Source organism: Schistocerca gregaria, chromosome 10 (assembly GCF_023897955.1).
Source record: "Schistocerca gregaria isolate iqSchGreg1 chromosome 10, iqSchGreg1.2, whole genome shotgun sequence".
NCBI classification, from domain to species: Eukaryota; Metazoa; Arthropoda; class Insecta; order Orthoptera; family Acrididae; genus Schistocerca; species Schistocerca gregaria.
Genome location: NC_064929.1, coordinates 158,289,270 through 158,311,027, shown reverse-complemented (window position 1 = coordinate 158,311,027; position 21,758 = coordinate 158,289,270). Strand labels below are relative to the sequence as shown.

General features: G+C 47.6%; 1 protein-coding gene and 1 pseudogene across 3 annotated transcripts in view; one reads left to right on the top strand and one right to left on the bottom strand.

The window, feature by feature from the left end:
- The window catches only part of LOC126293660 (homeotic protein Sex combs reduced-like), a 272,010-nt gene that overhangs the window by 234,280 nt on the left and 15,972 nt on the right, over window positions 1-21,758 (top strand). The gene's annotated exons all lie outside the window — the stretch shown is intronic.
- LOC126293873 (5S ribosomal RNA) lies at window positions 10,918-11,035 on the bottom strand (annotated as a pseudogene).

Sequence of the window (21,758 nt, the reverse complement as noted above, 5' to 3'; positions counted from 1 at the left end):
CTACCATCCTCACGTCCAAAACAAAAAAAAGGGCCAATAACACCATGACATGATACAGCACACCATATTGTGACCTTGGCGCTATGTAGTGGTCGCTGGTGAAACTCGATACTATTGTCCTGTGCCCAATAACGAAAATTCTGTTTGTTCACGAATCCGTTCAGGTGGAAATGGGCTTCGTCTGATATCCATAAGTTACCAAGGAAATTCGCGTCTTCGTTGATTTTAGCCAATATATGGATACTAAACTCTATACGTGACGCTGGCTCTCGTTCATGTAAGTGTTGAACAATCTGCAACTTACAGGGATGGAAGTCCAATTCGTGCAGTAATTCTTTGTAAGCTTCGTCGCTTAATCCCTAGCGAAGATGCATGCTGTTGAACGGAGCGGCGAGGACTTCTCTCGATTGCAGCTCTAGCAGCTGCAATGTTCTCTGGGGTACGTACCGTTGGAATGCCACCTGGAGGTTTCTTTTTCAAGGCAGATCCTGTTTCTTCAAAATTACGCACCCACGTTGTAATCGCATGCGCAGACGCGACACGTCCGTGAGGTCCAAGCTGGTAATGCTGAAGCAATGTTCTCTGCGCGGCAGTCGGACTGTCACCATTTTCGTAAAACGCTCTCACAGCTACTGCACGTTCCGCACCAGTCCAGTTCTCCGTGATTACTAAATGGCAATGCGTTCACATCGATTGTGCAAAGTTTCGAACAACTGCCGGCGCTACAGTGCTGCCAACTGTAACGTTCAAAATTTCCCGTTCCCCTGCGCCACCTTGTATTGCCATTACTGAGGACACAGCTCCTGCTTACTACAGCTACAGTGCTGCCAACTGTAACGTTCAAAATTTCCCGTTCCCCTGCGCCACCTTGTATTGCCATTACTGAGGACGCAGCTCCTGCTTACTACAGCTACAGTGCTGCCAACTGTAACGTTCAAAATTCCCCGTTCCCTTGCGCCACCTTGTATTGCCATTACTGAGGACGCAGCTCCTGCTTACTACAGCTACAGTGCTGCCAACTGTAACGTTCAAAATTTCCCGTTCCCCTGCGCCACCTTGTATTACCATTACTGAGGACGCAGCTCCTGCTTACTCCATCCGCCGATAGGAGATACAGGTGTAGGCACTGCCTGAAAAAATGAAGTGATCCCTATGGCACTGACGCTCGGGAGTCCCCACTGAGCGACTTTTAACTGATCCATTGGTGGGATTGAGAAGTTGCATCTCCGTAACCCCACAAGAAACGTTCCCATTTTACGTAACAGCTTGTAAAATGAGTTGGCAAAAGTCAAAGGATGTGCCCAATGTAGTGCAGTAGCTCGACATGGTAGGGACTCAACAAATCGTTGGCAGTCCCCTGCAGAAATACTGAGCCATGCTGTCCTTGAACCTTGGTGCTACTCAATTGTTTAGAAAACAAAAATTACAATCTCACCACAGTTTTTTAAAGAAAATAGAAAGCCCGACACCACTGGTGATGGACAAGACTGTACTTACAATGAGATTTTCAATCTGCAGCGGAGTGTGCGCTGATATGAAACTTAGCGGCAGATTAAAACTGTGTGCCAGACCGAGACTCCAACTCGGGACCTTTGACTTTCGCGGGCAAGTGCTCTACCATCTGAGCTACCCAAGCACGACTCACGCCCCGTCCTCACAGCTTTACTTCTGCCAGTGCCTCACCTCTTGCCTTCCAAATATTACAGTAGCTCTCCTGCGAACCTTGCAGAACTAGCACTCCTGAAAGAAAGGATATTGCGGAGACATGGCTTAGCCACAGCCTGGGGATGTTTCCAGAATGAGATTTTCACTCTGCACACATGCGATGCTACCCGACAGTACTTGTAACGTATTTTCTGTAATATACTGTGCCCAAAAGCCATTCTGGAAACATCCCGCAGGCTTTGGCTAAGTTGCCAGGAAGTTTCATTTAAGAGATCGTTTGGATTGTATCGAAATGAACTCAGCTTGCATACCCTCTGTGCACGCGCCATAGTAGTAATCTGATGATATACCAGCTTCCTCTCGCTTTTTATGTTGTGGCATGACAAAAAAAAAAAAAATGTCGGTACCGCAGTACGGGGAGAAATGATCCTTCATAATGGGTTTGTATCAACAACGAAGATACGAGGAAGGGCCAGATGAAACCTGAGAAATTGGGCGCCTGTTTTTTTTCCCCCCCCTGAGTTTATCGGTGACACAAGAAGAGGCACCGTTACGTCACCGCCCGTTTTGCCTGTGAAAGCGGGAAAAAAATAGACGCCGCCCACGACGGGCCCGGACAGACAAACAAGCGCTGCGAGGGCACTTAGCGACACTTGTCGTGTGGGAGGCGCGGCCCCAGCCCCGGCGTCGCAGGCACCTGTCTGGGTTCGTCAGCGCCCTCTCCCGGCTGCAGCTGTTCGCCTCCGTCCGCTCACACGGCAGCTGCAGCCGCATCCGTCTTCCACAAAACTAAGGCCCGGAGCGCAGACGCCTCGCACGACTTAGCTTTGCCGAGCCAGACTGATCATCCTGTGACAGCAAAAATACACAGTCCTGGGTAGGAAGGCCTCCTTCGGCTTATAGCAAATTTTGGGTGTTCCACAGGGGTGTGTTCTAGGACCACTATTATTCACATTACACACTGAGGTGACAGTCATGCGGTAGCTGGCTCTGAGCACTATGCGACTTAACTTCGGAGGTCATCAGTAGCCTAGAACTTAGAACTAATTAAACCTAACTAACCTAAGTCGAAACAAGGCCCCAGGAGGAGACAACCTTCCATTAGAACTACTGAGAGCCTTGGGAGAGCCAGTCCTCACAAAACTCTACCATCTGGTGAGCAAGATGTATGAGACAGCCCAAATTCCCTCAGACTTCAAGAAGAATATAATAGTTCCAATCCCAAAGAAAGAAGGTGTTGACAGATTTGAAAATTACCGAACTATTAGTTTAATAAGTCACAGCTGCAAAATACTAACGCGATTCCTTGCAGGTGAATGGAAAAACTGGTAGAAACCGACCTCTGGGAAGATGTTTGGATTCTGGAGAAATATTGGAGCACGGGAGGCAATACTGGCCCTACAACTTTATTCGCACGAAATAATGGCCGCTATCGACAGGGGATCTCAAGTTGATTCCGTATTTCTCGATTTCCGGAAAGTTTTCTGACACCGTTCCTCACAAGCGACTTCTAATCAAGCTTCGGGCCTATGGGGTATCGTCTGGCTACTGGATTCGTGATTTCCTGTCAGGAAGGTCGCAGTTCGTAGCAATAGATGGCAAATCATCGAGTAAAACTGAAGCGATACCAGGTGTTCCCCAGGGAAGCGTCCTAGGACCTCTACTGTTCCTGATCTATGTAAATTACCTGGGTGACAATCTGCGCAGTTCTCTTAGGTTGTTCGAAGATGATGCTGGAATTTACCGTCTAGTAAGGTCATCCGAAGTATCAGTTGCAAAGCGATTTAGAAAAAAATGCTGTATGGTGTGGCAGTTGACGCTAAATAACGAAAAGTGTGAAGTGATCCACATGAGTTACAAAAGAAATCCGTTGGAATTCGATTACTCGATAAATAGTAAAATTCTCAAGGCTGTCAATTCAACTAAGTACCTGGGTGTTAAAATTACGAACAACTTCAGTTGGAAGGACCACATAGATAATATTGTGGGGAAGGCGAACCAAAGGTTGCGTTTCATTGGCAGGACACTTAGAAGATGCAACAAGTCCACTAAAGAGACAGCTTACACTACACTCGTTCGTCCTCTGTTAGAATATTGCTGCACGGTGTGGGATCCTTACCAGGTGGGATTGACGGAGGACATCGAAAGGGTACAAAAAAGGGGCAGCTCGTTTTGTATTATCGCGTTATAGGGGAGAGAGTGTGGCAGATATGATACACGAGTTGGGATGGAAGTCATTACAGCATAGACGTTTTTCGTCGCGGCGAGACTTTTTTACGAAATTTCAATCACCAACTTTCTCTTCCGAATGCGAAAATATTTTGTTGAGCCCAACCTACATAGGTAGGAATGATCATCAGAATAAAATAAGAGAAATCAGAGCTCGAACAGAAAGGTTTAGGTGCTCGTTGTCACGCTCGATTTTCAGGAGTTGAATGGTAGAGAAATAGTATGATTGTGGTTCGATGAACCCTCTGCCAAGCACTTAAGTGTGGATTGCTGAGTAATCATATAGATGTAGACGTAGAAAGATTAAAGAAATGCAAACCTACGTTTCTAGCATTTGTAGAGAAAGCTTTTGACTGTGTTGACTGGAATACTCCCTTTCAAATTCTGAAGGTGGCAGGGGTAAAATACAGGGAGCGAAAGGCTATTTACAATTTGTACAGAAATCAAATGGCAGTAATAAGAGTCGTGGGGCATGAAAGGGAAGCAGTGGTTGGGAAGGGAGTGAGGCAGAGTTGTAGCGTTTCCCCGATGCTATTCTATCTGTATATTGAGTAAGCAGTAAAGGAAACAGATGAAAAGTTTGGAGTAAGTATTAAAATGCATGGAGAAGAAATAAAAACTTCGCCGATGACATTGTAATTCTGTCAGAGACAGCAAATGACTTGGAAGAGCAGTTGAACGGAATGGATAGTGTCTTGAAAAGATGATATAAAATGAACATCAACAAAAGCAAAACGAGGATAATGGAATGTAGTCGGGTGATGTTGAGGGTATTAGATTAGGAAATGAGACACTTAAAGTAGTAAAGGAGTTTTGCTATTTGGGGAGCAAAATAACTGATGGTGGTCGCAGTAGAGAGGATATAAGATGTAGACTGGCTATGGCAAGGAAAGCCTCTCCGAAGAAGAGAAAGTTGTTAACATAGAGTATAGATTTAAGTGTCAGGAAGTCGTTTGTGAAAGTATTTGTATGGAGTGTAGCCATGTATGGAAGTGAAACATGGACGATAAATAGTTTGGACAAGAAGAGAATAGAAGCTTTAGAAATGTGGTGCTACAGAAGAATGTTGAAGATTAGGTGGATAGATCACATAACTAATGAGGAGGTATTGAATAAGATTGGGGAGAAGAGAAGTTTGTGGCACAACTTGACTAGAAGAAGGGATCGGTTGGTAGGACATGTTCTGAGCCATCAAGGGATCACCAATTTAGTACTGGAGGGCAGCGTGGAGGGTAAAAATCGTAGACCAAGAGATGAGTACGCTAAGCAGATTCGGAAGGATGTAGGCTGCAGTAGGTACTCGGAGATGAACAAGTTTGCACAGGATAGAGTAGCAGGGAGAGCTGCATCAATCCAGTCTCAGGACCGAAAACAACAACAAAAACAACAACCACCTAAGTACATCACACACATCGATGCCCGAGGCAGGATTCAAACCTGCGACCGTAGCGGTCGCTCGTCTCCTAGAACCGTACGGCCACTCCGGCTGGCATGCGGTAGCCAGATGCATATATGCAGATGGCGGTAGTATTGTGTACACAAGTCATACAAGCGCAGTGCATTGGAAGAGCTCTCGTTTGAACTCAGGCGAGTCAAGCACAACGTTCCCGACGTGATTATGGCAGACATACAGGGATTAACAGGCTTTCAGCGCGGAATGGTACTTGGAGCTGGACGCATGGGGCAATCCACTTAAGAAATCGTTGAGGAATCCAATATTCCGAGATGCACAGTATCAAAGGCGTGCCGAGAGTACCACGTTTCAAGTAATACCTCTCCACAGACAACGCAGTGGCTGACGGCCTTCACTTAACGACCGATAGCAGCGGCGTTTGCGTAGAGTTGTTAGTCATAACAGACGAGCTACACAGCGTAAAATAATGGCATAAATCAATTTGGGACGTACGACCAACGTATCCGTTAGGAAAATGAGGTGAAATAGGGCGTTAGGGGGGGTAGGACGTCAAACGGGCCGACTTGGAGCAGGAGAGGCATAGCAGGACATGTTAATTTTCACTGTCTATACTTATACAAATAAATTTACAAAACTTTGTCAGCATGACCAGGAAGAAGTCTGAATTTACACTCACAGCAGTGGAAGTTCCAAAACATAAAAAATGAATTTTTTTTACGTGTGAAATTTCATGATCTTTTTTTCGCTTACTTATGGCAGCATTTGTTGCTATAGGTACACATTTCTTCATAAGTAAGAGAGATTCTTCGATGAATTTTGCACAGCATACAAACTATGCTCAAAGGTGTATGAAACTCTAGAATTTTACAAATCTGTTAAAAACTATGGTAAAATTGAGGTAAGTAACTAGAAAATGTGTTTTTTCTAAACATGAACTTTGAAATACAACAGCTCATTCGCTGTTTCATAAATTTAATAAATTCTAGAGTTTCATATAGGTGTAAGTATGGTTTGTATGCTGTGCAAAATTCATCGAAGAATCTCTCTAACTTATGAAGAAAAGTGTACCTATAGCAACAAATGCAGCCATTAGTAAGTGAAAGAATGATGAAACTTCACACGTAATTTTTTTTATGTTTGCGATCTTCCACTGCAATGAGTGTGAATCCTGAATACTTCTGGTGATGCTGACAAAGTTTTATGAATTTATTTGTAAAAGTATAGACAGTGGAAATTAGAATCGACTGTGATGCCTCTCGTGCTCCAAGTACTATCCCCCTTAATGAGCAGGTCGAAACTAGAGCAAAATATCAATAAATGACAATAAAACGAAAAGAATGGGATATGATGCCAAAATCTAAATTGGAAATAATTAGATTTAATAGCAGTCCAGGTGGAAAGTATTGTCATTCCTAAGATACTGAACAACTGTGGACGTTTGTAAACGGCTTTCCGTTGGTTTGTAACCACGTGTCTGCAGCCATTGTACATATGGATATCCCCACGACAGAATAGCGCAACACGCTGCTAGAGCAGCTGAAGCAAACGACGCAGCCCATTGATAAAGTGTGGAGGAGCAGTGGCATTTTGTAGCGGAATTTTACAGCGCCATGAAAATGGTTCAAATGGCCCTGTGCAGTGTGGGACTTAAACTTCTGAAGTCATCAGTCCCCTAGAACTTAGTACTTTACCTAACAAACCTAAGGACATCACACACATCCATGCCCGAGGCAGGATTCGAACCTGCGACCGTAGCGGTCACGCGGTTCCAGACTGAAGCGCCTATAACCGTACGGCCACGCCGGCCGGCGTGTGTGTGTGTGTGTGTGTGTGTGTGTGTGTGTGTGTGTGTGTGTGTGTGTGTGTGTTACTGACGTCATCAGTAAGACGAAGCGCTCAAGCGGTGTGCCGTCTCGCGTCAGGCTGACTGCCTCGTCGGAGCGACCGTGGAGGCGCGCGACGTCGCCATGGAGACGGTGGGCGGAGGCTGCCGTGGGGGCGGCGGGGGCGGCGGTGGTGGGAATTACCTGAGCCGATGGCCGCCTGCAGATAGCGCCTTGCTGGCCTCTTTGGCGGCCGGGGATCGCCGCTGTCCATCGGCGGTCGCGCTGTGCGGTCCATTGTGGTCGCCCGGACGGGCCGACAACAGGTGTTCCGGGCTGGAGCCCCGCCTCGACAGATCCGTCAGGCCCAGATGCTATCGCCGCCGGCCCAGATGGGATGAGGCACGCTTGCTGATGCGATGCGTCCGCCGCTCCCAACCCCCTCTCTCTGGCTGACGTTCTACTGTCGAGATATGTCCGCGCAGTTCTTCCGACTCCTGCAGTGAGATCGTTGAGGATAACTAGCGGATTCACGTTCCAGTGATAGTTCCTTTGTAAGTAGACGTCTCACAGTTACACTGTCGTCGACGTCATAGTTGTTGCACCCTTCAGTCCGAAGATTTTCCCAGACGCGGCTCCCCACGAAAGTCTGTACTGCGCAAGTCGCTTCACATCTACAGGGTGTTACAAAAAGGTACAGCCAAACTATCAGGAAACATTCCTCGCACACGAATAAAGAAAAGATGTCATGTGGACATGTGTCCGGAAACGCTTTATTTCCATGTTAGAGGTCATTTTAGTTTCGCCAGTATGTACTGTACTTCCTCGATTCACCGCCAGCTGGCCCAATCGAATTGTGTGTGTGTGTGTGGGGGGTGGGGGGGGTGGGGGGGGGCGGTGTCGGGGTGTGGGGGTGTGGGTGGGGAGGGGGGGGGGGTGGGGGGGTGTGTCTAGGGGGGGGAGGGTCTGAACTGTGTTTGGGTATTTGGGATTCCAGAAAACTATGCAATACGGACGACGGTCATTGCTGATAGAACTGTTTGTTGGTAATTTTTTTTTTCACGCTTGTTTAACGATTCAAGATAACCGGTTCCCGTAATACCCAATTTTCCGTTTTTTATTTCTATTATTTCCTGAAATAAACGTTATGAATCAAACAAACACTGCAAAATTTTGACTCTCTCCAATTTTCAACATACGTAGAATCAAAATATTCAATTGAATTAGACCAATAAAAAAAAACTTAGCCCGTTCACTTTTCGTCGCTTTTCTCGGAAAGTTAAAAGTGACTGAATGCCACAAATAACTACAAGTACCTTCTTATTGACTCTGAATTTTCGAAACTCTGGGCAAAAAATCTCTTTGTAATCGGGGTTCGTACCACTATATGAACATGACGAGTAGTCAGTGCTAAAAGATGAAAACCTAGATTGAAGAATTATTTTCGTTATTAACTTGTCCGTTCACAAGGATTACAAACAGATGATGCCATATTATCTACACACAGCCAGCAGATGAGTTGCTTTCTATTTTTATTTTATGCTATGCACTGTTGTTAAGTTTCTAATTAATTACTGTTTACCATAATTCCCTTCATCCGTTATTATTTTATAGAAATTGCCGACAAATCTTAACCAAACATTGTACTTCACTGTTACGTCACTTCATAAACAGACGTAGCTGAAATTATAGTACCCACTCATACAGCGTGAAAAGTATTTAAACCGACAAACTCTAAGAGGTGGTAGGGGACATAAAAACAAATGCTTTTCCCTAACGTCATTTTTTCCTATGAGGATTATTTAAACCGTTGGAGGCCTTATTACGCTCTTCAATAGTTAGAGGGCGTATTACGCCTTTCAGTTGTAGGCAACTGCTGTCCACCAGTGAAGTAGTGCGTTGTCTGTGTTTGCTAATGGATCGATACAGCTGGATTGAGTACACTGATATGGTTGGTGCGTACTACGTAGCGCACCACAACGGACGAGCTGCACAGCGGGTTTATCAAGAGTAGTATCCTAATCGCCGTATCCCGCATCATACGACCTTTGCAGCTGCGTACCAACGTCTGCGTGAGACCGGGCCATTTTGCAGATTAGCTGGAAAGGGACGCCGTCGTACGGTAAGAACACTGCACCTTGAGGAAGCTGTCTTCAATCACCACTTGTGCAATTGCACGTAACATGGGGACGAATCACACGAATGTAAGAACAGTCCTTCGTTACGTCCATGTCAGTTACAGCGTGTCCACAACCTGGAACCAGTTGAACATCCACCCAGAGCACAGTTTTCGCAGTGGTACCTGGAACAGTGTGAAATGCATCCTACATTTGCATTCTCTGTGTTGTTTCGGGGGTGATGGAGTCTTCAACATGCACAATTCGCATGTTTGGAGTAAGGATAACCCACATGCCACAGTTACTAGCGCTCATCAAGTGCGTTTCTTCGTTAATGTGTGGGTCGGTGTTGTTGGAGACTGTTTAATTGGGTCGTATCTGCTACCTACTTGTTGTAGCTTGGTCATTAAAAAAAATGGGAAAGTGTTTGTTGGTTTAATTAATTTGCCGCCAGAGAAATCTTCCCCTACCGGTTTAAATAGTCCTCATAGGATAAAATGACATTAGGGAAAAATATTGGTTTTGATGTCCCCTACAACCTCCCAGAGTTTTTCGGTTTAAATACTTTTCACCCTGTATGTGTCCGCAGCTTGTCTAGTGTCTCCCAGTGACGCAAGAAGGCGTGACACAGTGTCTGGTTGACGTGTTCCGGGACGCTCGCCTTCCGCGTGCCACACACGAAGAGAGAACAGGCGGGAGTAATGCCAAGAGACGCCCGTCAACGACCGAGCCGTCCGAAGCCGGTATTAATGTGGGGGCGTGGGCAGCACATCGCTCACACGGCCGCCACGTGTTTCGCGCTTTATTCGCCTCCCCTCCAAACTCACTACCGCCCTCCCACAATACCCCGCTCCTCTCCCCCACACTGTCGCCTGTTGATCACTTGATTCCGCTGCCCATCGGGTCAGGCAGAGACACTTTGGTCTCTGTGGTTGCGGCTTCGTCTTATTTCATGGGGCGACATCGTCGTCGTCACGCTGACGGGATCACCGCTCTGTTTCGTCACAGCAAACTCTCGGGATGGCAAGGCTGTCGCTTACGTCATTTCTTACAACACTCACTGACACGTGTGCTAGTTTACTGCCTCAAATCTTAAAGATCTATCATCTTTCAACCGACGAGAATTAAAAAACAAAAAACTATACTCCGTCCGAATAGGCCTTGGAAGACCCAACGGTACCGACCGGCCGCCGTGTCATCCTCAGCCCACAGGCGTCACTGGATGGAGATGCGGAGGGGCACGTGGTCAGCTTACGAGACCGGAGCCGCTACTTCTCAATCAAGTAGCTCTTCACAGATTAAAACTGTTTGCCGGACCGAGACATGAAAAAAAAAGTGTGTGAAATCTTATGGGACTTCACTGCTAAGGTCATCAGTCCCTAAGCTTACACACTACTTAACCTAAATTATCCCAAGGGCAAAGAAACACATCCATGCCCGAGTAAGGACTCGAACCTCCGCCGGGACCAGCCGCACAGCCCATGACTGCAGCGCCTCAGACCGCTCGCCTAATCCCACCCGCCACCGAGACTCGAACTCGGGAGTGTCGGTTCGGCACACAGTTTTAATCTGCCAGTAAGTTTCATGTCAGCGCACTCTCCGCTGAAGAGTGAAAATCTCATTCAAGTAACTCCTCAGTTTACCTCACAAGGGCTGAGTGTACCCCGCTTGCCAGCAGCGCTCGGCAGACCGGATGGTCACCCATCCAAGTGCTAGCCCAGCCCGACAGCGCTTAACTTCGGTGATCTGACGGGAACCGGTGTTACCACTGCAGCAATGCCGTTGGCCAACCGACAAGAACTATTGATAAGTAATTCATTATACAAAAACTGTTTCTACTCTCAAATCGTCTTCAGCTGTCTTCAGACTATATATATAACAGGTTGCACGGCAATATTGCCCACTTGCATAGCTGGGTGGCGGCCATGCGGTGAACTAGGTTCGATTTCCGGTACTGCCAGGTATTTTTCTTTGGAGTGAGGACTGGTATTGGGAGAACTCAGCGTCGTGATGCCAATTGAGGGGCTAAAAACAAACACAGTCCGTACAAGCCTTGAAGACCCAACGGTACAGACCGGCCGCTGTTTCATCCTCAAGCTTCAGGCATCCCTGGATGTGAATATGGAGAGGCATCACCCTTCTGGTCATTGTCAGGTTTCGTGACCGGTGCCGCTACTTCTCAGTCAAGTTGGACCTCAATTGGCAAGACTGGATGCCCAATTTAGGAGCTACTCGACTGGTTACTAGCGGTTCCAAGATGGCCAAACTCAACAGCGACCGGGAGAGCGATGTGCTGACTGTGTGCTCCTCCATACCGCATCCAATAACGCCGTTGGCACAAGATGAGACAGTGTACGGTCGAAACCCATTAGCCCGTCTATAACCAGAATACATAACTGTGACGTCAGATGAATCCATCCAGCGTCAATAGTAAAATACTTTACACAATATGTAGACAGCTTCAACAGTAAATGTTGGGACCCGATTGTAATCTGCTGTGTGGAAAAAATAGAAATATTGAAACACTCAGAGACCGACCGAGATGGCACAATGGTCAACACACTGGACTCGCGTATGGGAGGACGATGGTTCAAATCCGTGCTCAGCCATCATGAATCGGGTTTCCGTGATTTGCCTAAATCGCACGATTGGCAAAACGTCATTTTTTCCGGATGAAACCAGGTTCTGTTTACAGCATCATGATGGTCGAATCCGCGTTTGGCGACATCGCGGTGAACGCACATTGGAAGCGTGTATTCGTCATCGCCATACTGGCGTAACACCCGGCGTGATGGTATGAGGTGCCATTGGTTGCACGTCTCGGCCACCTCTTGTTCGCATTGACGTTGCTCTGAATAGTGGACGTTACATTTCAGATGTGTTACGACCCATGGCTCTACCCTTCATTCGATCCCTGCGAAACCTTACATTTCAGCAGGATAATGCATGACCGAATGTTGCAGGTCCTGTACGGGTCTTTCTGGATACAGAAAATGTTCGACTGCTGCCCTGGCCAGCACCTTCTCCAGATCTCTCACCAATTGAAAACGTCTGGTCAATGGTGGCCGAGCAACTGGCTCTTCACAATACGCCAGTCACTACTCTTGATGAACTGTGAGATCGTGTTGAAGCTGCACGGGCAGCTGTACCTGTACGTCATCCAAGCTCTGTTTGACTCAATGCCCAGGCGTATCAAGGCCGTTGTTGTGGACAGAGATGGTTGTTCTGGGTACTGATTTCTCAAGATCTCTGCACCCAAATTGCGTGAAAATGTAATCACATGTGAGTTCTAGTATAATATATTTTTCCAGTGAGTACCAGATTATCAGCTGCGTTTCTTCTTCGTGTAGCAATTTTAATGGCCTGTACTGTAATTTGTATCTGGTACAAACTGCCTGCATACGAACAGACGCAGACAATTTAACAGAGTTTCGCAGTTGCAATGTAATGATCACTTATATAGTTTTGTCGACAGAAAATTCTTCGATCTCATTGTGGAGACTTGGAAGCTCTACCTGAGGAAGGCAATGTAGACGCCCTTTACAATTTTAAGGTAAAATGATTCGTCATCGAAACAGGAATCATCTTTTAGGTCAATCAGATACGTCTGCACGCGCACAGGGAGCTTCCAGCTGAAACGGCAACGAACAGCTCGAAAAGAGATTCAAGACCGACAGTCTCCTCAAAACCTTTATAAAAGTATACTTTGTTCAAGTCCACAATGAATTCTTCAAATATCGTGCTTTCTTTAGCGCGACTGAGCTTCGGCAAGTGTATGTTCTTCGACGGAATGTGTCCCATCTACAGCTCGATCAGATTTTTAAATGCATCCCCATCAAATCAGATGTACCTTGGAATGTTTTACTGTGGACAGCGTCCAGTGAGGTCCAATTAAAATTCAAAGTCTGCAATCCATTCCGGATGTTCTAATTTTAGTTCCTGCACTCCTTTTTTCTTTCATAAATTCAACAATACTGAGTTTTAAATCGAAAAATCGTCTCCATACTATTCATTCATTCCCATTCAAAACTTTTGCAACTGACATTGGAATAATGGCGGTGTCTTCAGGAACTTTGCTATTCGTACCACCAATTTCTTCAAAATCTCCATGTCTTCAAATTGGACAGAACAATGAATCTCGTCTTTCGATCCATTGTTCCGCTATAGCGCCGTAAGCGTCGGTCACAATTGCCCGATACGCAATGTTTACGTCCAGATGGGATTTCCTTCGAGACGTAGCAGGAAGGTCTTCCGAGCAAAGTGTCACGGCTATTCTGACTTCGGTTTATGAATTTTCTCTCGCCACCTTGTGAACTTACGACGCTTTTTTGCTCTGTCATTGTCATCTACATGTTTGAATTGTCTCTGCATGGTACTGTAATGTCGTTTCATAACAAATAAGGAGCACCTGTCGATAGTGCGAACTGAGAATTCTTATCCCTGTCTTCTGTTATTCCCGTTCGTTTTAAAGAGTTGTGACGATAGGTTGCTAGACTGCATTTTTTTGAAGACTGTGAACAAATAGCGAAGGATAAGCAGCTCTGACACCACTGTTCTGCCGAACTCGGAGAGTTGTGTCGACCGCAAAATGCCTCACCGCAGTGCTAAATGAAATTTCGAGCTGTTGCTGTTCCGGATACACCCCTAGAAGAACCGAGCAAACCGCAGTAACAAGATCGCAACCCGCACACGATGCACAATTGAAGTATGGCGCACCGTGGCCAGTCTTTCTTCTAATGGTCTGGCTCGTCACAGTGCACTCTAATCCTGTGGTTGCGACGCCCTGCGCAAGATGTTCTCGCACTCGTTTTGTGACGTCAGCGGTGACGCAATACGGCGTGGCGGTGGGGGGCGCTTGTTGCTCCACTCCCGACTGGCCACGACGTGGAGCTTGCTTCCACTGCGCGCGCGCCGCCGGCGATGTCGACGCGGGGATTACCCGGGATCTCCGCCGTGAGCCCCGGGGTCAGCGCAGCTTCCGGCGAGGAAGAAAAATGGCCCTCAGACCCACTTAGCGGGGGAGCTGCGTCTCCGAACGTCCTCCTCAAGGACCTCTTCGGTCGAGGGTCCTCGCTGGTCCCTTCTCCCCTCCTATCTCTCTCTCTCTGCCTCCGCTATAACGCCGTAAGCGTCGGTCACAACTGCCCGATACGCAATGTTTACCTAAAGATGGGATTTCCTTCGAGAAAGTGTCTCGGCTATTCTGACTTCAGTTTAGGAATTTTCTCTCGCCTCCTCGTGAAGGTACGACCCTTACAGGAAACATACTGCTCTATTCACGACCTTATTGCTTCTATGACGCAGTATGCTGGGGACTAAGCAGTGAATTATTTCGTTTCTGAGCACGCTGGCAACTTTAACATTGAAACTTCCTGGCAGATTAAAACTGGGTGCCCGACCGAGACTCGAAGTCGGGACCTATGCCTTTCGCGGGCAAGTGCTCTACCATCTGAGCTACCGAAGCACGACTCACGCCCGGCACTCACAGCTTTACTTCTGCCAGTATCCGTCTCCTACCTTCCAAACTTTACAGAAGCTCTCCCGCGAAAGGCAAAGGTCCCGAGTTCGAGTCTCGGTCGGGCACACGGTTTTAATCTGCCAGGAAGTTTCATATCAGCGCACACTCCGCTGCAGAGTGAAAATCTCATTCTGGAACTTTAACATTCACTGTCCAGGGAGCTATACTTGTTTATTTGCCGTCGATTTCGAAGCATGTTACGGTTTCATCTTCAGACACAAAACGAAATGATGAAGGCTTTCACGAACTGTGGAACTGCTTCTGTTAAACCTCCCCGGTTGTAAGGTCGTGGTCCATGAAGCTCCTCTGTTCCTAACGTTTCGCCCAGAACTGCGCCAGACATCTTCAGAGGTAAGACTCAACGGGTAAATGGTTGCGAAATCATACTTGACCTTCTAGCGACAAGTAATCCTGGACAAATAGTGAGTATTGTGACGAATACAGGGATTAGCGACCGCAAGGCAGTTGCTGCTAGGCTTAATACCGTAACACCTACAACGATAAAAAAAGAAACGCAAAGTATATCAATTTAAAAAAGCTGATAAAAATGCTCTTAACGCCTTTTTAAGGGACAGTCTTCACTCCTTCCTATCTGATCATGTAAGCGTAGAAAAGTTGTGGAATGATTTCAAAGAGATAGCATGGACAGCAATTAAGTGATATATACCACATAAGTTAATAAATGATGGTACTGATCCCCATGGTACACAAAACGGGTCAGATCGTTGTTGCAGAAGCAACGAAAAACGCTGCTAAATTTAAAAGAACGCAAAATCCCCAAGACTGGCAAAGTATTGCACAAGTTCGAAATATAGTGCGTACTTAAATGCGAGATGCTTTCAGTAATGTCCACAACAAAGCTCTGTCTCGAAGTGCGGCAGAAAAAGAGAGTCTGGTCATACGTAAAGCACATCATTGGCAAGACGCAATCAATACTTTCACTGCACGATGACAATGGTGAAGTCACTGACGGCAGTGTCGCTAAAGCAGTCATTAAACACGGTTTTCCGAAACTCCTTCACCATGCTTGTCCGACCTATTCTGGAGTATTGCTGTGCGGTGTGGGATCCGCATCAGGTGAGACTGACGGATGACATCGATAAAGTACAAAGAAGGGCAGCTCGTTTTGTGAAGTAGGGGAGATAGTGTCACAAGACATGATATGTGAACTGGAGTGTCAATCATTAAAACAAAGGCGTGTTTCGTTGCGACAGGATCTTCTCAGGAAATTTCAATCACCAGTTTTCTCCTCCGATTGCGAAAGCACTCTTGCCACCCACCTAAATAGGGAGAAATGATCATCACGATGAAATAGGAGAAATCAGTATTCAGGAACGGGTCGATCTAGCGCCCTATACACGGTCTCCTTTGCAGATGAACCACACTTTCCCGAAACTCTCGCAATAAACCAAAGTCGGCCATACACCTTCCCTACCTTAATCCTCACATGCAAGTTCCATTTCACATCGCTCTGCAGGGCTACACCCAGATACATAAGGGACTTGACTGTGTGAGGCAGCACACTACTGATGCTGTGTTGGAACATAACGTATTTATTTTTGCTACTCGTCCACATTAACGTACGTTTTCCCAAATTCATAGCTAGCTACCATTCATCACATCAATTAGAAATTTTCTCTTCTTGTATCCTCCTACAATCACCCAACTTCCGCACCTTCCCGTACACCACAGCATCATCAGCAAACGACAGCACATGGAAACTTTTTAGCACATAGAAGCTTTATGCCGGATCGAGACTCGAACTCCAGACCTCTGCCTTCATGAGGAGCTACCCAAGCACGTCTCACGGCACGTTTAGAAGGTAGGAGTCGAGGTACTCGCGGTAGTAAGGCTGTGTGGACGGCTCGTGAGTTGTACATGGGTGGCTCAGTCGCTAGAGCATTTTCCAGCCAAAGACAAAGGTTCTAATTTCGAGCCTTTTATCCAGCACACAGTTTTAACCTTCCAGGCAGTTTCATATTCGTTCTGGGAACCGTAGATTGCTTTTCACCTGTTCTCCAGACGATTTATGTATGCAGAAAATCATAACGGTCCTACCACACTTTCTTGAGCCAGTCCTGACAATTCACTATCAATATTCGCTGCCTACCGCGAGGGTTTTGAGCGTTCATATCTGGGTCTGTCGGCGGCAACATTAGCAGAGTCAAGGAAATGACTTACACATCTTATTATGATGTGTTTCTATGGTACAGTACGAACATTGAACTTTCTTTTATATGCCCACAGTTTGCACATGTGTGAAGTACAATCCAACTATAGCAACACATTTTCTGTTTCTCCACGTACGCATGATTGATCTCAGAGGTCACAGCAACAGTGTTTTTTTTTTAAACAGAGGTGGATCCCTTCCACGCCCACACTGGCATGATGGTCAACTCAAAAGGTCTACTGCCGCCTCTTCATAAGGGTTAGTTTTCAGTAAAGTGATGTGTCGCAGGATGTTGGTACTGCGATGTTTGCGTACGTCTGGAGATATATTGGCTCGAAGTCGAACGAAGGGCAGAGCCATAGCAAAAAAACCTGAACGATAGTTAGGTCGGGTGGTAAGAGCAGTAGCGGATGTCTCGCTGGCTGCGATAGGTCGTTCAAGGTTAGGCTTTGTAAGCAGTGGGTATCAGGCATGTCGATACCTTTGACGTCGTGCGGTGGTGTTGCTCGGCGGCTGCCGCTGGGTGCCGGTGTAGAGCTCTCGTTCAGCGTCAGCAACCTGCAACAGTTAGGTTTATCATCGTTTTTGTGGCCGGTAGGTCATATATCGGATGCACAGTGTAGGGTGATGATGGCGAATTGTTTGTCCGTCAGTGGACGAGCTCGTCGGTGTCCCTGCTGTGGCCTGTTGGTCGGCTGTAATAGCAGCCGGTAATTACCAGTCAGTGTTGCTGATATGCAGGGGCTTGCCGACGTTTGTCGCTTGTGGGTTTCTGTTAGCTTGCCATAGGCGGCTATGCCCTAGTTAGTACTGTCTTTGGCCGCTTGCGCTTCCACCTATGGTTGTGATAGCAATAGTGTGGAAGCAAAAACCAGAAGTTTATAATTCATACATTAATCGTTTTACACTCCTGGAAATGGAAAAAAGAACACATTAACACCGGTGTGTCAGACCCACCATACTTGCTCCGGACACTGCGAGAGGGCTGTACAAGCAATGATCACATGCACGGCACAGCGGACACACCAGGAAGCGCGGTGTTGGCCGTCGAATAGCGCTAGCTGCGCAGCATTTGTGCACCGCCGCCGTCAGTGTCAGCCAGTTTGCCGTGGCATACGGAGCTCCATCGCAGTCTTTAACACTGGTAGCATGCCGCGACAGTGTGGACGTGAACCGTATGTGCAGTTGACGGACTTTGAGCGAGGGCCTATAGTGGGCATGCAGGAGGCCGGGTGGACGTACCGCCGAATTGCTCAACACGTGGGGCGTGAGGTCTCCACAGTACATCGATGTTGTCGCCAGTGGTCGGCGGAAGGTGCACGTGCCCGTAGACCTGGGACCGGACGCACGGATGCACGCCAAGACCGTAGGATCCTACGCAGTGCCGTAGGGGACCGCAGCGCCACTTCCCAGCAAATTAGGGACACTGTTGTTCCTGGGGTATCGGCGAGGACCAATCGCAACCGTCTCCATGAAGCTGGGCTACGGTCCCGCACACCGTTAGGCCGTCTTCCGCTCACGCCCCAACATCGTGCAGCCCGCCTCTAGTGGTGTCGCGACAGGCGTGAATGGAGGGACGAATGGAGACGTGTCGTCTTCAGCGATGAGAGTCGCTTCTGCCTTGGTGCCAATGATGGTCGTATGCGTGTTTGTCGCCGTGCAGGTGAGCGCCACAATCAGGACTGCATACGACCGAGGCACACAGGGCCAACACCCGGCATCATGGTGTGGGGAGCGATCTCCTACACTGGCAGTACACCTCTGGTGATCGTCGAGGGGACACTGAATAGTGCACGGTACATCCAAACCGTCACCGAACCCATCGTTCTACCATTCCTAGACCGGCAAGGCAACTTGCTGTTCCAACAGGACAATGCACGTCCGCATGTATCCCGTGCCATCCAACGTGCTCTAGAAGGTGTAAGTCAACTACCCTGGCCAGCAAGGTCTCCGGATCTGTTCCGCATTGAACATGTTTGGGACTGGATGAAGCGTCGTCTCACGCGGTCTGCACGTCCAGCACGAACGCTGGTTCAACTGAGGCGCCAGGTGGAAATGGCATGGCAAGCCGTTCCACAGGACTACATCCAGCATCTCTACGATCGTCTCCATGGGAGAATAGCAGCCTGCATTGCTGCGAAAGGTGGATATACACTGTACTAGTGCCGACATTGTGCATGCTCTGTTGCCTGTGTCTATGTGCCTGTGGTTCTGTCAGTGTGATCATGTGATGTATCTGACCCCAGGAATGTGTCAATAAAGTTTCCCCTTCCTGGGACAATGAATTCACGATGTTCTTATTTCAATTTCCAGGGGTGTATTTTCTTTCAAGTGGCTACAGTATTTCTAGGACACCCCGTGAAAGTATAGGACACACCACCAAAGCGCTGACCATCACTGGATGCAAAAGACCCACCACATTACAGCTGTTGGAACTGCATTGTCACCCAGACTACTACCACCAGCCAGGCACCAACCACCCAGTTGCAGCAGTGCATTCAGATCAGCAGCTGGCCCGTCGGCGTCACACCAGAGTGTAAACATGTTACAGATGAAAAATGCACTTCCGTTTCAATCCATCATTGACCAAATTGTGGTGTAGTGAGCTCAGCTCACAGGTCACTCCACAGTTACCCAAAGGCAACATGGCAAACAATCAGCTCTGGAAAGACCATACTGTCAGTAGTAGAAGAGAGAACATTGGAATGTGTGTGTTTGTAGCCGTCACCACCCTACCCCCCCCCCCCCCCCCCCTATTAAGCACAGTGTTTTGAGTTCCTGTTCTCAAATGGCTCTGAGCACTATGGGACTTAACATCTGAGGTTGTCAGTCCCCTAGAACTTGGAACTACTTAAACCTAACTGACCTAAGGATATCACACTCATCCATGCCTGAGGCAGGATTCGAACCTGCGCGCGCGGTTCCAGACTGTAGCGCCTAGAACCGCTCGGCCACTCCCGCCGGCCCCTGTTCTCAGGTTTGAGGACAGAACTGTAGCGTAAGATGTGAAGGCGACCATACTAGTGAGCCGATATAAGCCGTCAGTATCTGCAATTGGGTCTCGTAAGACCTGCTGCAGCACGTAACAATGTGATGTAAATAGGAGTGTAAACACAGCACTTGAATAACGGCAGCTACGTACGGCTCTGCGAGAGTGCAGGCGGCTGGAATGGCCGTCCCCTCCCCACCCATTTACCGCCCTTCCCCTGCTGCCCCCTTCTCCAGCGGGACGCCCCCACGGAGCGCTGGAGGCGGTGGCTGGATCATAAATCGCCCCCGCCACCGCTGCGTGCCCGACCTAGGCCACTCTCGGCGGTTCGTAGCCTTCCCTGAACCGCTGTCGGCGCCCGAGAACGCCGACGGGACATCCTCATCGCGTGGGCTGCCAACGGCCGCTGCTGACGTACTTTCCGTCTAAAGCGCTACGAAGACAGCATGAGAGGAATTAGGGATCGTACAGAAGCGTACAGTCTTCTATCCATTCCTCCACTTGCGAGAGGAACAGGAAAGCGAATCACTAGCAGTGGTACAGAATATCCTCCGCCTCGCACCATACTGTGGCTTGTGAAATGTACTTGCAAATGTGGAAGATGCAGCTGAGGCTTTCTGTCACCTCAAGATGATGCACAGTCAGAAATCTGCTGTGGTCCAGAGTGCATTTACCCCAAGCTACTTTGCTCTTATATTGTTAATAAACTGGAGTTCGGAAACATTGAAAATAATAATTCGATGTCACCTAGCCTTCAGGAAGACAATGCACCATAAGAGACGTACTTTCCAGCAAGACAATGCACCATCAAAGAGACCTAGTTTTCAGGAAGACAATGCCTCGGGCATGGACGTGCGTGATTCCCTTAGGTTAGTTAGGTTTAAGTAGTTCTAAGTCTCAGAGACTGATGACTCAGATATTAGGTCTCATAGTGCTTAGAGCCATTTGAACCATTTTTGAACCCATACCATCATGGAACAATCACGATCTTATGCAGAGCCTTGTAGACAACTTGGGTCCATGGCTTCATGTGGTCTGCGCTACTCTCGAACCCTTCCACCAACTCTTTACCAGCTGAAATCGGGTCACTGTTTCCCAGTCGCCTAGTGTCCAATGCTCCGTCAATGGACTGCCCTTTTATAGCTTGTGTAGGCGATATTACCGCCATATGTGTATATGCATATGTCTTATGTCACCACAGGCTACAGAGAGTCTCACTGTTACAGGTACAAACGAAAAGGTCGAGTGGAGGACAGCGAAACAAACAAGTGCTCCTAATAAACATTGGTACACAAACCAATGGTTTCCACATTACGACACATTAGCACTGACAACATGAGTCTCCGAGGACCCAAACTGCAGATATGCACCTGAGGACAAACACATGACACCAAATACTTTGCATGACCTTTTGAATCTCAGGGTGCCTCCTTATTGATGCACGTAACCGTTCAAAAATCGCGGGAGTGTTCCGAATGCATTGACAGCCATCTACAATGCGTTCCAAGGGTTCATCAACGCTATCAACAGGGCTGGGATACACATGAGCTTATATATATACGGTAGGCCATAGTATTGGTGATCCACATCTGAACTGTATCCAGTTCCCCCCAACACACAGACATACATTGTTGAACCAGATGTATCATCACCTCCTATATGTCGATGATAAGATACCATCACGCATGTTACCTTGGATGGAAGTGTCCTTCCAGAGAAGTGTTCTGCTACTGTTTCTCATCAGGCTGTAAGCCTACATGCAGTGTGCACCCTGCACTCCAGACCAAAAGAGGCACTTTCCGGTTACAACAGCGTACGCGAAGAACGCCATCA